Raw genomic sequence first — 16,673 nt, forward strand, 5'->3', positions numbered from 1 at the left:
TAGCCAGTGATGAAACAGACTTTCAGTTTCAAAACATAACATTTATTAAATAGCTTAGAGATCTATAAGAGCTGGCAGGATTTGTTTATTTCATGCATGCATACAAAGTTAAGATAGCGGAAACTATAAGGAAAGTCAAGAGGTTGTGATTCCTTATGGGAGTAGAGGAGCTAAGTATCACAGAATTTAACTGTTCACCCAGCCATGCCAATCTACTCATCATTGTAAATTTGTTTCTCTTTTAAGCACTGGTAACAAGGCTTGCACGCCCCTCCCTTTTCTCATCTCTACATTTGCTGCACTGGTAATTTTCCTTCATGTGCCCCTCAGATATTACATATCAGGCTTATTCAGTAGTTCATTGTTCTTGTAGGTTCTCAGGTACTTTGGACACTTCTTTATCTCACATTCATTTTGCAGACTCATTCTTTTCCACACTATTTATTTATTTTTATTTGGGGTTTTTTTATATACCGAAGTATAGCGTTTTGCCTTCACTCCGGTTTACAGGATAACAACGTAATACATACAAATATCTTATAACTATCTTTAACATTCAAAGAGTAGAACCTTATTTAACATATTAAATGGGAAAATTATATACAGGAGATAATCTATACGAAGATATAATATATGATATTCATTAGCTATTATGTGGAACAAATAGCAATCTGAGCAGGGGAGGGATAATGTATGAAATGGGTCTGGGAAGGAGCTCGGGGTATGTAAGCTATTGCATAGCTTCTGCTTTTCTGGCTCTGGGCTGGCCATGACCTTGAATTTCAATTACTAGTCAACATGGGGCAGTTTTTCTTAAAACAGCAATTAACAGCTAACTTAAATCCTCATTTCCCTCTTGATGATTGTGGCAATCATCACTCTCAGGGCCATGCGACTGTCTTAGGTTGTCAGAGGGCATACTCTGATCTTACCCATCCTTGCCAACATGACTCATCCCGAGAAGGTCCCTTTCCAGGGAAGCTGCTGTATCAAGGGAAGCACAAAGGTTCTGTGTCATGCTTGACCTCTGAATGTTGACTGTATTCAAGGTGAGAGAAGATGTTGTTTAGGCCCAAAAACAAACAGGTAGGCAAACACATTCAAACTGCTATCACACCTATGAGAAGAACCAGAGCAAACCATAAGATACCCCTGCAATCTCACCTAGGGATGGGAGCCAGTGTATCAGTTGTTCCCACCAATTAGACCAAATCCATGTCCCTTTACAATAGAACATACTTCGTTTTGGGATAATAACAAATAATCATTTGGTCCTGCATATGGCTGAGATAATTCATTCATAGGTTTGATAAATACTCATTAACTATAACTTCTAAAATTGGCTTGTAAGCACTGTATTTTTGTACCATAAACTGAAAAAAAAAGAATCCCTGTAACTAATGGAATGACACACATAGGGGCGGATTTTCATACTCCGCGAATAGGCCTACTTTTGTTTGCGCTCCAGGCGCAAACAAAAGTACGCTGGATTTTAGTAGATACGCGCGGAGCCGCGCATATCTGCTAAAAACCTGGATCGGCGCGCGCAAGGCTATCGATTTTGTATAGCAGGCGCGCACCGAGCCGCGCAGCCTACCCCCGTTCCCTCAGAGGCCGCTCCGAAATCGGAGCGGCCTCGGAGGGATCTTCCTTTTGCCCTCCCCTCACCTTCCCCTCCCTTCCCCTACCTAACCCACCCACCCGGCCCTGTCTAAGCCCCCACCTTACCTTTGTCGGGGGATTTACGCCTCCCGGAGGGAGGCGTAAATCCCCGCGCGTCAGCGGGCCTCCTGCGCGCCGGGCCGCGACCTGCGGGCGGGTCCGGAGGGCGCGGCCACGCCCCCGGGCTGCCCGGGCCGTAGCCACGCCCCCAGGCCCGCCCCGGAACGCTCCCGACACGCCCCGAAAAACGCTGCGCGGTTCGGGCCTGCCCCCCCGACACGCCCCGACACGCCCCCTCCGAAAACCCCGGGACTTACGCGAGTCCCGGGGCTCTGCGCGCGCCGGTAGGCCTATGTAAAATAGGCTTACCGGCGCGCAGGGCCCTGCTCGCCTAAACCCGCCCGGTTTTGGGCGGATTTAGGCGAGCAGGGCTCTGAAAATCCTCCCCATAATGGATAATAGGGAGATTTTGTTAGAATTAAGGAAATCTAACTGTTGCAATTCTCTCTTCAATCGGGAATAATTAGAGTAAACATTTAGAATTACAGACAAATTTGAATAATGTGTGTGGGATAAAACACTTTCACTGAAACAAGTGCTCAGTATGCTTTGTGTCCTTATACAAAATAATGTCCTTGTAGGGCTAACAAACCACCTGGGCGAGTCCCTGCACAGGAAAGTGAAGAAAAATCAGTAAAAAATAAAACAAGAAATAAGGGAGAGAGAATTATATACCCCTCTTGATCCCTCTATGTGGTCAGATTAAAGATAGAGGAGAGCTGACTCAGTAAGTAAATGCATATACATATTAAAAGTTATAGGATTGGAAAATGCTGCAAAACATTTGGAATGTAGGGATTAATAAAACTGCATAAACTCAAACTGTATCATCAACTTGAAAATCCAAACAATGGCATCTGCAAAAAGGCATATTGACTAGGTAAATATGACAATCAATTATCACATGTCAGATAAAAGTACATTGATTCATACAATCAAGAAAAACTGCATCTGGGCAAAGCATAACAAAATAATTACAAAGTGAAAATCAGGTAAATAGAGTAAATATGTCAGTTCAGATAATTAAGGGGTCAAATTGACTTTTGTGATGATGGCATGATGTCTGTGGCAAAGGCACGAAAAAGGCGTGATGGGATGATTTCTGGAATCAATAACGTATGGTGTGTACAGTTCTTTCAGTATGGTGTTGTCATCGAGGCATAAGTGAGATGTGTGTTTTATGGATTCAAATACCTAATGTAATAGAGCAATACAAATTCAAATTAATCAATTAGAAGACTTCATTTGTAAACAACTCAGGTACTTCAGACATTAAATAGAACATTCACTGAACTGTCACACATCCAGTCATTGCACAAATATTCATTCATTACCTTCTTAACATCAAGACAGACAACAGTTAACACACATTTTGAGCTCAAAAGTTAAACCAAAAAGTAAAATTAGACAAAAAAAGTTTGAAAAATATTTGGAAAATGTTTGGATTGGCCAGGGTAAAACAAAAATCAGAATTCTGTTTAAAATTGGAAAAGAAAATTAACTGGAAAAATTTGGAAAAATAAAAATATCAGCCTCACTTCTTTCATGGCAGGAAGGCCATCGACCTGGAAAATAAAATCTGGCATACAACAAAATTATGATAAGAATGATTAAAGTAAAATTTTTCTCTTATTTCGTATTTCTATTAAGCCTCAAGGAGGCGCTATCACAAGTTGCTCTGTGGAATAATACCAGTTTTAGTTTTTAACCTTGGAGAATAAATTCAGACAGCAGAACTCTGAGCTACAAAGATATCTCTACCATCAGTGCAGGGAAAAACCTTGTGAAACAGCAAAACATTGTTAGGGCAATTCATATACTATTTAATAAAATCAGTTTGGATTTGCAAGGAAACAAACCTGGGAAGTGCTTTAAATGTACTGGTGTAAGTACTAAACCTTTGAATGCTTATACTAACCCCCACTAGTGATTGCACGCCAAAGAATCTTAACTATTTCAATGTCTCTCTGTACTTTCAAAACAATATCCTTCCTTTTAATTAACATGCCACAACTCCATCTTTATTCACATACGCACACCTTCAAACAATTTAATAATGCTCTGATAAACAAAACAATTTTTTTCTTTCCGTTCGTTTTCTCTGAAAAAAAAAAAAAGCACTCTCTCTTCATTCACCCACGCTGGCTCAACCTTTTTTTTTTTCTTTCCTCTCACTGGCTCGACCCCCTCCTCTCTCCAGTAATTATCTCTGCTGTTAACCCTTAATTACCAGTGTCCTTTCAATTCTAAACTTCAACACCAGTAAGTGCATTGTCCAGCAATCAAATTAGTATTTTAACTTAACACTATAAATTAATTTGTTGTATAGTAACTATGCTAGAGTCCAGTCAAACATGTTATAATAATTCCAGAAAACAATCAACCATTAACTCTCCTGGGAATTCTTTTTGAGTATGGAACAAGGAAAGCAATGTCTTACAATTCCATAGTGCAGGGCAGAAAACAGGAACAATAAACAAACAAAGACAAATGACCGCAGAAGTAACTAGAATTTCTCATCTATTTACTGGCATAACTCTTTCCTAATATAAACTCAGAAAGCTGAGAAAGTAGAAAAAGTAAAAAGAAATCACTATCTCATCTCAGAACTCTGTCAAACATCTGCTCTGTTCAAAGAGAAAGGCACACAATTATTAACTACATGTTTCACCTCATCTTCTTGGAATAAACAGTATTTATGTAATAGGGATCGAATTTAACTTTATACAGGCAAGTATTATTTCTGAACAAGCTTTCATTAAGTATGCTGGACAATCTGGAAAAGAAAACCTTTTAAGAAGACAGGCTTCCCTGTGTTATAGCCTATCCAGGGTTAAATTCTGATTCTTGACGCTTGGGACTGGGAGCATAAAATTGATACTGCCGCTTGGGAATCTAATCCTGTGCTCATCTAATGCTTTCATGTAATCATGAACATTTAAATGAATGCGAATATCGTGTTAAGACTTCCCTGTCTTTTTATGCTTAATGAATTGTAGCAATTGTTGCAGAACTAGGGCAGAGAAACTACTGTCCTCAGGCCAGCTATAAAGCATCCTGTTTCGCCCAAACAGCCCACTTCTTACAATGCTTAGTAATGATTTTTAACTTCATGTGGAAATAATTCACACACTAATGCAAGGGGGCAGGGAGATCCCGTACCCTGTGACATAATGAATTGTAAGAAGAAGAAGAAGAAAATGCCATACTGGGTCAGACCAAGGGTCCATCAAGCCCAGCATCCTGTTTCCAACAGTGGGCCAATCCAGGCCATAAGAACCTGGCAAAGTACCCAAAAACTAGTCTATTCCATGTAACCATTGCTAATGGCAGTGGCTATTCTCTAAGTGAATTTAATAGCAGGTAATGGACTTCCTCCTCCAAGAACTTATCCAATCCTTTTTTAAACACAGCTATACTAACTGCACGAACCACATTCTCTGGCAACAAATTCCAGAGTTTAATTGTGCGTTGAGTAAAAAAGAACTTTCTCCGATTAGTTTTAAAATGTGCCCCATGCTAACTTCATGGAGTGTCCCCTAGTCCTTCTACTATCCGAAAGAGTAAATAACAGATTCACATCTACCCGTTCTAGACCTCTCATGATTTTAAACACCTCTATCATATCCCCCCTCAGTCGTCTCTTCTCTTCTCCAAGCTGAAAAGTCCTAACCTCTTTAGTCTTTCCTCATAGGGGAGTTGTTCCATTCCCCTTATCATTTTGGTAGCCCTTCTCTGTACCTTCTCCATCGCAATTATATCTTTTTTGAGATGCGGCGACCAGAATTGTACACAGTATTCAAGGTGCGGTCTCACCATGGAGCGATACAGAGGCATTATGACATTTCCGTTTTATTCATCATTCCTTTTCTAATAATTCCCAACATTCTGTTTGCTTTTTGACTGCCGCAGCACACTGAACCGACGATTTCAATGTGTTATCCACTATGACACCTAGATCTCTTTCTTGGGTTGTAGCACCTAATATGGAACCCAACATCGTGTAATTATAGCATGGGTTATTTTTCCCTATATGCATCACCTTGCACTTATCCACATTAAATTCATCTGCCATTTGGATGCCCAATTTTCCAGTCTCACAAGGTCTTCCTGCAATTTATCACAATCTGCTTGTGATTTAACTACTCTGCACAATTTTGTGTCATCTGCAAATTTGATTATCTCACTCGTCGTATTTCTTCCAGATCATTTATAAATATATTGAACAGTAAGGGGTCCCAATTACAGATCCCTGAGGCACTCCACTGTCCACTCCCTTCCACTGAGAAAATTGCCCATTTAATCCTACTCTCTGTTTCCTGTCTTTTAGCCAGTTTGCAATCCACGAAAGGACATCGCCACCTATCCCATGACTTTTTACTTTTCCTAGAAGCCTCTCATGAGGAACTTTGTCAAACGCCTTCTGAAAATCCAAGTATACTATATCTACCGGTTCACCTTTATCCACATGTTTATTAACTCCTTCAAAAAAGTGAAGCAGATTTGTGAGGCAAGACTTGCCCTGGGTAAAGCCATGCTGACTTTGTTCCATTAAACCATGTCTTTCTATATGTTCTGTGATTTTGATGTTTAGAACACTTTCCACTATTTTTCCTGGCACTGAAGTCAGGCTAACCGGTCTGTAGTTTCCCGGATCGCCCCTGGAGCCCTTTTTAAATATTGGGGTTACATTTGCTATCCTCCAGTCTTCAGGTACAATGGATGATTTTAATGAAAAGTTTCAAATTTTTACTAATAGGTCTGAAATTTCATTTTTTAGTTCCTTCAGAACTCTGGGGTGTATACCATCCGGTCCAGGTGATTTACTACTCTTCAGTTTGTCAATCAGGCCTACCACATCTTCTAGGTTCACCGTGATTTGATTCAGTCCATCTGAATCATTACCCATGAAAACCTTCTCCATTACGGGTACCCTCCCCAACATCCTCTTCAGTAAACACCGAAGCAAAGAAATCATTTAATCTTTCCGCGATGGCCTTATCTTCTCTAAGTGCCCCTTTAAACCCCTCGATCATCTAATGGTCCCACTGACTCCCCACAGGCTTTCTGCTTCGGATATATTTAAAAAAGTTTTTACTGTGAGTTTTTGCCTCTACAGCCAACTTCTTTTCAAATTCTCTCTTAGCCTGTCTTATAAATGTCTTACATTTAACTTGCCAATGTTTATGCTTTATCCTATTTTCTTCTGTTGGATCCTTCTTCCAATTTTGAATGAAGATCTTTTGGCTAAAATAGCTTCTTTCACCTCCCCTTTTAAACCATGCCGGTAATCGTTTTGCCTTCTTTCCACCTTTCTTAATGTGTGGAATACATCTGGACTGTGCTTCTAGAATGGTATTTTTAACAATGACCACGCCTCTTGGACATTTTTACTTTTGTAGCTGCTCCTTTCAGTTTTTTTCTAACAATTTTTCTCATTTTATCAAAGTTTCCCTTTTGAAAGTTTAGCACGAGAGCCTTGGATTTGCACACTGTTCCTTTCCAGTCATTAAATCAAATTTGATCATATTATGATCACTATTGCCAAGCGGCCCCACCACCGTTACCTCTCTCACCAAGTCCTGTGCTCCACTGAGAATTAGATCTAAAATTGCTCCCTCTCTCGTCGGTTCCTGAACCAATTGCTCCATAAAGCTATCATTTATTCCATCCAGGAACGTTATCTCTCTAGCGTGACCCGATGATACATTTACCCAGTCTATATTGGGGTAATTGAAGTCTCCCATTATTACTGCACTACCAATTTGGTTAGCTTCCCTAATTTCTCTTAGCATTTCACTGTCCATCTCACCATCTTGACCAGGTGGACGGTAGTATACCCCTATCACTGTAGTCTTCCCTGATACACAAGGGATTTCTACCCATAAAGATTCAATTTTGTATTTAGTCTCATGCAGGATGTTTATCCTGTTGGACTCTATGCCATCCCGGACATAAAGCGCCACACCTCCTCCCGACTGGTCCTCTCTGTCATTGCGATATAATTTGTACCCCGGTATAGCACTGTCCCATTGGTTATCCTCTTTCCACCATGTCTCTGAGATGCCAATTAAGTCTATGTCATCATTTACTGCTATACATTCTAATTCTCCCATCTTAATTCTTAGACTTCTGGCATTAGCATACAAACATTTCAAAGTTTGTTTTTTGATTGTATTTTTATTCTGCTTTTTAATTGATAGGGATAAGTTAGAATTTTTTAGCTCAGGTGAGTTTTTAGTTACAGGCACTTGGACTACTTTTCTAATTATTGGAACCTCACTGTCGGGATGCCCTAATTCTAATGCATCATTAGTATCCTTTAAAGATACATCTCTCCGAACCATGCGCTGCTGAGCGACTGTCGGCTTTCCCCTTTGTTCTAGTTTAAAAGCTGCTCTATCTCCTTTTTAAAGGTTAGCGCCAGCAGTCTGGTTCCACCCTGGTTAAGGTGGAGCCCATCCCTTCGGAAGAGACTCCCCCTTCCCCAAAAGGTTCCCCAGTTCCTAACAAAACTGAATCCCTCTTCCTTGCACCATCGTCTCATCCACGCATTGAGACTCCGGAGCTCTGCCTGCCTCTGGTGACCTGCGCGTGGAACAGGGAGCATTTCAGAGAATGCTACCCTGGAGGTTCTGGATTTAAGCTTTCTACCTAAGAGCCTAAATTTGGCTTCCAGAACCTCCCTCCCACATTTTCCTATGTCGTTGGTGCCCACGTGTACCACGACAGCCGGCTCTTCCCCAGCACTGTCTAAAATCCTATCTAGGTGACGCGTGAGGTCCGCCACCTTCGCACCAGGTAGGCATGTTACCAGGCGATCCTCACGCCCACCCGCCACCCAGCTATCTACATTCCTAATAATCGAATCACCAACTATGACGGCCGACCTAACCCTTCCCTCCTGGGCAGTAGGCCTTGGGGAGATATCCTCAGTGCGAAAGGACAATGCATCACCTAGAGAGCAGGTCCTTGCTACAGGATCCTTTCCTGCTACATCTGGTTGGTGCTCTCCCATTATGAGACCTTCTTCCTCCAAGGCAGCACCAGGGCTGCCAGTCTGAAGTTGGGACTGGACTACTATGTCCCTGAAGGTCTCATCTATATACCTCTCTGTCTCCCTCAGCTCCTCCAGGTCTGCCACTCTAGCCTCCAGAGATCGGACTCGTTCTCTGAGAGCCAGGAGCTCTTTGCATCGCATGCACATGTACAACTTCTCACCGGTGGGTAAAAAAATCATACATGTGACATACATGTAAACTTAGAATGCTTTAGAAAAAACAAATTGCCAACTTTAAGCTATTATGTAACAGTCAGTAATGAAACCAAATCTTAGCAAAAATGTAAATGTAAATGCTCACATATAGGAATGAAAAATATACTCACATGGTCCCTAATCGTGCCTGTGGCTCCATTAGGTCCTAATTTGTCGTACCCCACGGTCCCAACCAGTTCTGGCCGTACATCCACGGTCCTGACCAGTTCTTCCAGCCAGACATCCATGCCCATACCATCCTCTGCTACCAAAATGTTAAAAACCTTGAAACTTACTCTGCCTGGTTTCCTCCCCAGAGATAGCCAGTGATGAAACAGACTTTCAGTTTCAAAACTTAACATTTATTAAATAGCTTAGAGATCTGTAAGAGCTGGCAGGATTTGTTTATTTCATGCATGCATACAAAGTTATGATAGCGGAAACTATAAGGAAAGTCAAGAGGTTGTGATTCCTTATGGGAGTAGAGGAGCTAAGTATCACAGAATTTAACTGTTCACCCAGCCATGCCAATCTACTCGTCATTGTAAATTTGTTTCTCTCTTTTAAGCACTGGTAACAAGGCTTGCACACCCCTCCCCTTTCTCATCTCTACATTTGCTGCGCTGGTAATTTTCCTTCATGTGCCCCTCAGATGTTACATAACATGCTTATTCAGTAGTTCATTGTTCTTGTAGGTTGTCAGGTACTTTGGACACTTCTTTATCTCACATTCATTTTGCAAACTCATTCTTTTCCACACTATTGCATAGCTTCTTCTTTTCTGGATCTGGGCTGGCCATGACCTTGAATTTCAATTACTAGTCAACATGGGACAGTTTTTCTTAAAACAGCAATTAACAAAACTTAGATATGTACAGTGTTTATCATAGATCATCAAAAAGAACATTCCTTCTGTGGTTAATTTCTATCATGTCAAAGACACCATACACAATCATATTTATCGTGTGGGGCAAAGCTTTGGTAAAACAGTTCTCAGCCTGCAGCTTACCAGTTTTAATCAATGGTCGGGTGATAGGTCAAAGACCAGTAAGGTATAGCCTTTGTAAAATTCATGACGATCAATCAATAACATACTATCGTTCTAATGTTTACCTGTCGCTTGAACCAGCTGCATGTATTCTCTGACCTAGCATCCATTCTCAAAATCAATCTGATTGGAGAGGCTTCCCAGGACTCACTCACCATCCACATACAGCACAGCAAAATGAATATCGTAATGGTTAAAATTGAAAGGGTTGTTAGAGTAATTACCGCTGAAAGCATCATTATCCACAAACCCCAATACAATAAGTTTGGGTAACTGACCAAAAAACAAAGTTTTTCTGGTTAGTCACAAGGGCTCCACAGCAGGTATGCTAAAGACTTTCAACCCTAGATGATCCACCACTTATTTGGCATTAGCTTTCAGTAAAGCTTCTGCATGCCCCAAATGCACTCACAGGGACACATTCACTCTCCTTACAAAGAGGGCTGTGGATAAAATAAGGAGTTTGTAGTGCTCGTCGGCATCACCACTCATTAAACAGAATGTATCTTTGTACTGCGTTAGTTTAATTTTCACATCCACTCCTTTTATTAGCAACTTTTCCTGAAACAACAGATCACTATGTAGATCTGTTGTTTCAGATCTACTTTATGGCCAGCTGCTGTAAAATAAGCTCTTTCTGTAAAACTGACATTACAGGTCCCCGGCTGGTCTTTATAAAACAGACCATTTGTAAATTGTGTTTTGAGAGGTCCTTCACCATAATTGAGAAGCAACTCTATGAGGGCTCTTTAAGGATAGCAGGTGTTGCTCTGACTAAAAGGTTGGTCTCCGAGAATGACATCCAGCTGGCTAAAAATAGAGACCACCGGATAGCTCACGAGCTCTACTTTGGCCTCTATGTGAAAATCTGCCCCATCTTCTTTCAGAATTTTACAGGTCAGGTACAGCAATGTGCTGTTTAAATCCAGAAAATCCTTGACATGTCCAGCTATATAAAAATCTAAAGGGGCTGTTTCTAACAAGGCACATAATGGTGGAATTTCCATATAAATACTTTTTATGATGCTGGTTTTAGTGGAGCTAGGTGAAACAGATCCAACTGTGATTCAAGCATTCTTCAGACTTCTGATGTACAAATGCCATAGTACTTTAGAATATATCTTGCTTCCTCGAGGACAGGTTTCTCTTCTTATACTTGCAGTTAAGGCTTCTGAGACTTGGCACATTTGGTTTTTTCTTTTAAAAGGTTCAGGATGCCCCTGTTGATTGGTTCTGTTTCTTTCAACAGCTCTTCTAATCACCACTAATCCTGACCCTGACTGCGCAATGGTGTCAATTTTATTCAGAACGGCAGGTGTGACACGACCAATAACATTTTTTCAATGTTATTTATTGCACTTTGTACATGAGGTTTAACAATCTCAAAATCAATTCTCAAAAGCGATATTGCTTTTCTAAAGAGACTAAGAAACACACCACCTATCCCTTCACCATACAGGACCAGAGCCCCATAATACCCTAAAGGCTCGTGCCCAGCCTGTGCTGCATAATAATTTCTGTATGCACTGGGATCACCATAGTCTTTAACCACAACCATTTTAAAAAACAGCTTTCTGGGATCGCAGGTGTAGCTTAATGATCACCTTCCTGTAAGAAAATGACATGTGTTGGTTCTGGTCTGTCTTTATTTCAAACCCACCCCTGATATCTGTTGGAAATAGTGAGAGCAGTGAATTCGTTTTAGCTTCTACCCCCAAAATGGTCACTAAATCATCCTCTGTGGAAATTGCTTGATTGTCCTCTGATTTTAATTTGATTCTTTGGGTACTGGGGTCATACATGATCCACGGTGGTATGGGCTTAAAGAAACTATTCATATCAAGGTTCATTTGGGCCACTAAACTTTGAACAGTTGCATAATGCCCTTTTTGTACAACAAATTGATGCTCCATGCTTCCTTCTACCGAGGTAACAATGTACTTATGATCTTCTTTAATTACTTTATTTAGATTTTTATATTCCACTTTTCAAACTTTTTTCAGCATTTCAAAGAAGATTACATTCAGATATTGTAGGTATTTCCTTATCCTGAGGCAATGGAGGGTAAAGTGACTTGCCCAAGGTCACAAGGAGGAACAGTGGGACTTGAACCCTGGTCTCCTGACTCATAGCCCACTGCTCTAATCAGGCTGCTACTCCTCCATCTGTGAGGGTATTTCCACCAGCCCCACTTCCCATGGTTCCTGTAGGTCCATTGGCCTAGTTAACTGTATCGTGAAATTAGAACTAGTATTTTGTGGAAATATCCTCACAGAGGCGTTACTAGCAAGCGTTACGTAAAATCCTCCTTCATTCATTTTTCTTTTTTATGATACAAGGCCTTTTCAAATAAAACATCTTGCATCTCTGATGCCTTTATCCAACTATTAAATTTTTCAGACCACCCCCGCCACTTCACAAAACTCTTTGTTCTTTCCTCTCCTTTTTACCTTTAGAACCTTATCAATGCAGAATATTCTATCATTTCAAGAACTGACTTTCAGCAATTCTTCAGAACAAAAAGAACCTTGAATGACTTCCTAACCATAACCTTGTTTCTTGTACACTATTTTCTGTCCCCTGTTTAAAACATTCATTATTATAAATATCTCATTGGTCTATGTTTGTTAGTAACCTCACTCAAATTCCCCTTTACTTTTTGACAGTCTAACATGACCCCCTTTTTAAAAGAGAGCTTAGTAGGTTCATGATTTCTGTTATCGCCGTAGATTACTTTCCTGAACCGCAGAGAGTTTGAAGCTATTACATCGATGGGGCTAGCTTGTATTTTTCTGTGCAAGCTGTGGTTATAACTGTTCACAAAAGCCTGCTGCACATCTTCATATCGAAAAGTGTTGTGTGATGTAAAGCATTGCCACATTTTGGATTTTAAGGTCCTGTTAAATCTCTCCACAACCACTGCCTTAACATCATTGTTGGCCACAAAATAATGAACACCTCAGTGTTTTAACAAATTCTACACAGTGCTATTTAAAAACTCTTTATCCTCGTCTGTTAGCATTTTATTGGGAATACGGCCACAGTTAAATATATTTTCAAATGCACTGGCCACTTCACGGCCTGTCTTTGTTTTTAGGCTCACCACCCATGCATATTTTGACAAGATATCTATCACCATCAATATGTATTTGTAGCCGCAGTTAAAACCGGATAAGGCAGTCAGGTCAACCAGATCAGCTTGCCATTGTGCATTCATATCTGACATGAAAGTTCTTTTTAAATGCATGCTAGCAGGTTTGTGTAAAGAATAAGTACCTTGATCTGTAAGCCATTCAGTTACTTGTTTTCTGGTCACTGTTTCATTACATGTTTCAGCAGCCTGAAAAAGAGGATTTATTACACCAAAACTTCCTATAGAACATAAAAACATAAGATATGCCATACTGGATCAGACCGAGGGTCCATCAAGCCCAGTATCCTAAATCCAACAGTGGCCAACCCAAGTCACAAGTATCTGGTAAGTACCCAAACATTAAATAAATCACAAGCTACTATTACTTATTAATTAATAGCAGTTTAAGGATTTTTCCTCTAGGAACTTATCTAAACCTTTTTTAAACCCTGTTACACTAACTGCTATAACCACATCCTCCGGCAATGATTTCCATAGCTTAATTATACGCTCAGTAAAAAATAAATTTTTTCGATTTGTTTTAAATGAGTTACTTGGTAACTTCATGGAGTGCCCCCTGGTCTTTCTATTAACTGAGAGAGTAAACAACTGATTTACATTAACTTGTTCAAGTCCTTTCATGATTTTGTAGACCTCTATCATATCCCCTCTCTGTCGTCTCTTCTCCAAACTGAACAGTCTTAACTTCTTTAGCCTTTCCTCATAGAGCAGCCGTTCCATGACCCTTATCATTCTGGTTGCCCTTCTCTGCACTTTCTCCAGTGCAACTGTATCTTTTTTGAGATGTGGCAACCAGAACTGCACACAGTATTCAAGATGTGGTCTACCATGGAGTGATACAGAGGCTTTATGACATCCATCCTTTTATTTTCCATTCCCTTCATAATAATTCCTAACATTGTTTACTTTTTTGATCACCACAGCACACTGAGCCAACGATGTCAAGGTATTATCCATTATTTCCTGGGTGGTAACTCCTAAGTTAGAACCTAGCATTGAGTAACTATAGCAAAGGTTACTTTTTCCCTATATGCATCACTTTGCCCTTGTCCATGTTAAATTTCATCTGCCATTTGGAAGCCCAATCTTCCAGTCTCGCAAGGTCCTCTTGCAATTCATCACAATCCGCTTGATATTTAACTACTCTGCATAATTTTGTGCCATCTGCAAATTTGATCACCTCGCTCATCGTACCCCTTTCCAGATCATTTATAAATATATTAAAAAGCACCGGTCCAAGTACAAATCCCTGAGGCACTCCACTGTTTACCTTTTTCCACTGTGAAAACAGACCATTTAATCCTACTCTCTTTTTCCTGTCTTTTAACCAGCTTGCAATCCACTAAAGGACATTACCTGGGTCATATATTTTATTTAGTAGCTGCTCGTGCATGGTTGCAGTGGTCTGTATTTAAAACAAAAACTCAAGCCTTATTTTATTCACTTTTACATGCCTGAGTTTCTAGTATCCCAACCCCCACACCCTGCTATTAATCATCCTTTTTGTATACTACAAAAGGATCTGCTCACATTTCACTCTGCATGTTCGCCAGGCAGGGTCATTGGGCATGCATATTTATACTGAGGCGGAGGCTGGAAGGGGGGAGGAGAAAGAGAGAGAGTTTCCTGCTAGGTCACAGATAGTAACATTTAACTCTGTATGCCAGCCAGGCAGGCTATTTTGGCATTCGTATTTATACTGAGGGGAGGCAGGGAGGGGGAAAGAGAGAGAGCTTGCTACATCACAGCTAGTAACTTTTAAATCCAGTGTCAGAAAGTTCTGTTTCCGGCTCTGTCACCACCCCCAGTAGCAATTATTTGGACTTCCGGTGACATCATCAAAATGCAGACAGGGTCCATTAATTTTGTCATCATTAAAAGCGACAGGACATTTCTGATGATATTCTAGGGGGCATATTTTTGGGAGGTAGGTTGGACTACCAGTGATGTCATCAAAAAGTAGTCAAGGGTCATTTCGGGTGACATCATAGGGGATGTGGCAGGGTCGGGGATGGAAGGGGCTACTTCATTCACTGCTATAGGGTGGGAGGGGCATGATTAGAGTTATGGGCATGGTTTGAGGAGAGCAGGGGTAGGGTCAGGGGCAGGCTGGAGGTGTGGTTTGGGGCATGAGGGGTGTGGTCTGGGGCAGGTCTTGGTCATGGCCACATCCATTCTCTTCTATGGGGAGGGAGGGACATGTGCAGAGTTTGGGGCAGGAGTGGGCGGGGCTTAGACCACACATGAACACTGCTTGACTGGTGTCAATTCTGAGTGACAGTGAACCCATTATACTACTCACCACTGTGCAACAACTTGGTTTTAGCTACTTTTTACCCAGTCTGGAAACTTTTCACACTGGATAACATGTTGAAATCTGCTCAGTGTGCAGCAGCAGTCAAGAAAGCAAAGAGAATGCCAGAATATTAAGAAAAGAATGGAGAATAAAACAGAATATCATAATGCCTCTATTGATCCATTGTCTGATCTCATTTTGAGCACTGTGTGCAGGTTTGGTCACCACATCTCTAAAATAATATAGCAGAATTAGAAATGGTACAGAGAAGGCCAACCGAAACGATTCCCCTATGATTAAAGGTTAAAGAGGTTAGGACTCTTCAACTTGGAGAGGAGATGGCTGAAGGAAGATATAACAGAGGTCTATAAAATGAGTGGAGTGGAATGGAATGAGTAATTGGTTGTTTACTGTTTCAAAAAATGCAATTATTAGGGGACACACTATAAAGTTAAAGTTAAACATTTAAAACTAATAAGAGAAAATATTTTTTAATCAATGCATAATTAAGCACTGGAATTTGTTGCCAGAGGATATGGTAAAAGCTGTTAGTGTACCTGGGTTTAAAAATGGTTTGAACAAGTTCCAGGAAGTTAAGTCCTTAAAGGTAAACCTGAGAAAATCCACTGCTTATCCCTGGATATGCAGCATGGAAGCTATCTACCTCTTGGGGTAGACAGCTTGCCAGGTCCATGACATGGATTGGCAGCTGTTGGAAAGAGAATATTGGGCTTGATGGACCCTTGGTCTGACCCAGTACGGCAAATCTTATGTTCTTATTATCTAGTGATTTTCTTCAAGGAGGAGTTAGTAACACTGCCCCGGAATCAAAAGATATAGAAAGACAAAGGAGCGAATAAGAACGCACAGGCTCAGATGGTGCTCATACAATAAATAAAACGGACAGTGCAGTTTTTCGCACTGAGTTCCTCTGTTGTTTGCTCTCATTAATCCCGATAAAGTCGCGCCTACGTTAGGAACAACAAAACCTTTGCTTTCTTACCTTATCGCGAAAGAGGGAAAATAGCGCCCGCCCTGGTGTTGTAGAAAACGTGACAATCCGGAAGTGTGAGCTGAGTCTCTAGTAACACGTGACTGAACGTTGTACGCAGGGAAGTCGGAGGCGCTAGGGAAGAGGCATCGAACCAGAGCAGCGCCTGCAGATTTTACAGTTCCCTGGTACTCACTTCCCGCATCT

The 16,673-nt window shown here is 40.9% G+C and overlaps 1 long non-coding RNA gene across 1 annotated transcript; it reads right to left on the reverse strand.

Moving 5' to 3' along the window:
• Positions 1–1,993: 1,993 nt before the first annotated feature.
• On the reverse strand, positions 1,994–16,613 carry LOC115084700. Its single transcript, XR_003854636.1, has 3 exons — positions 16,479–16,613; positions 13,302–13,365; positions 1,994–2,916 (listed from the first exon to the last, which is right to left on the reverse strand). It is a non-coding gene; the product is annotated as an uncharacterized LOC115084700 (long non-coding RNA).
• Positions 16,614–16,673: the final 60 nt, after the last annotated feature.

Source organism: Rhinatrema bivittatum, chromosome 2, assembly GCF_901001135.1.
Source record: "Rhinatrema bivittatum chromosome 2, aRhiBiv1.1, whole genome shotgun sequence".
In the NCBI taxonomy this organism is placed as follows: domain Eukaryota; kingdom Metazoa; phylum Chordata; class Amphibia; order Gymnophiona; family Rhinatrematidae; genus Rhinatrema; species Rhinatrema bivittatum.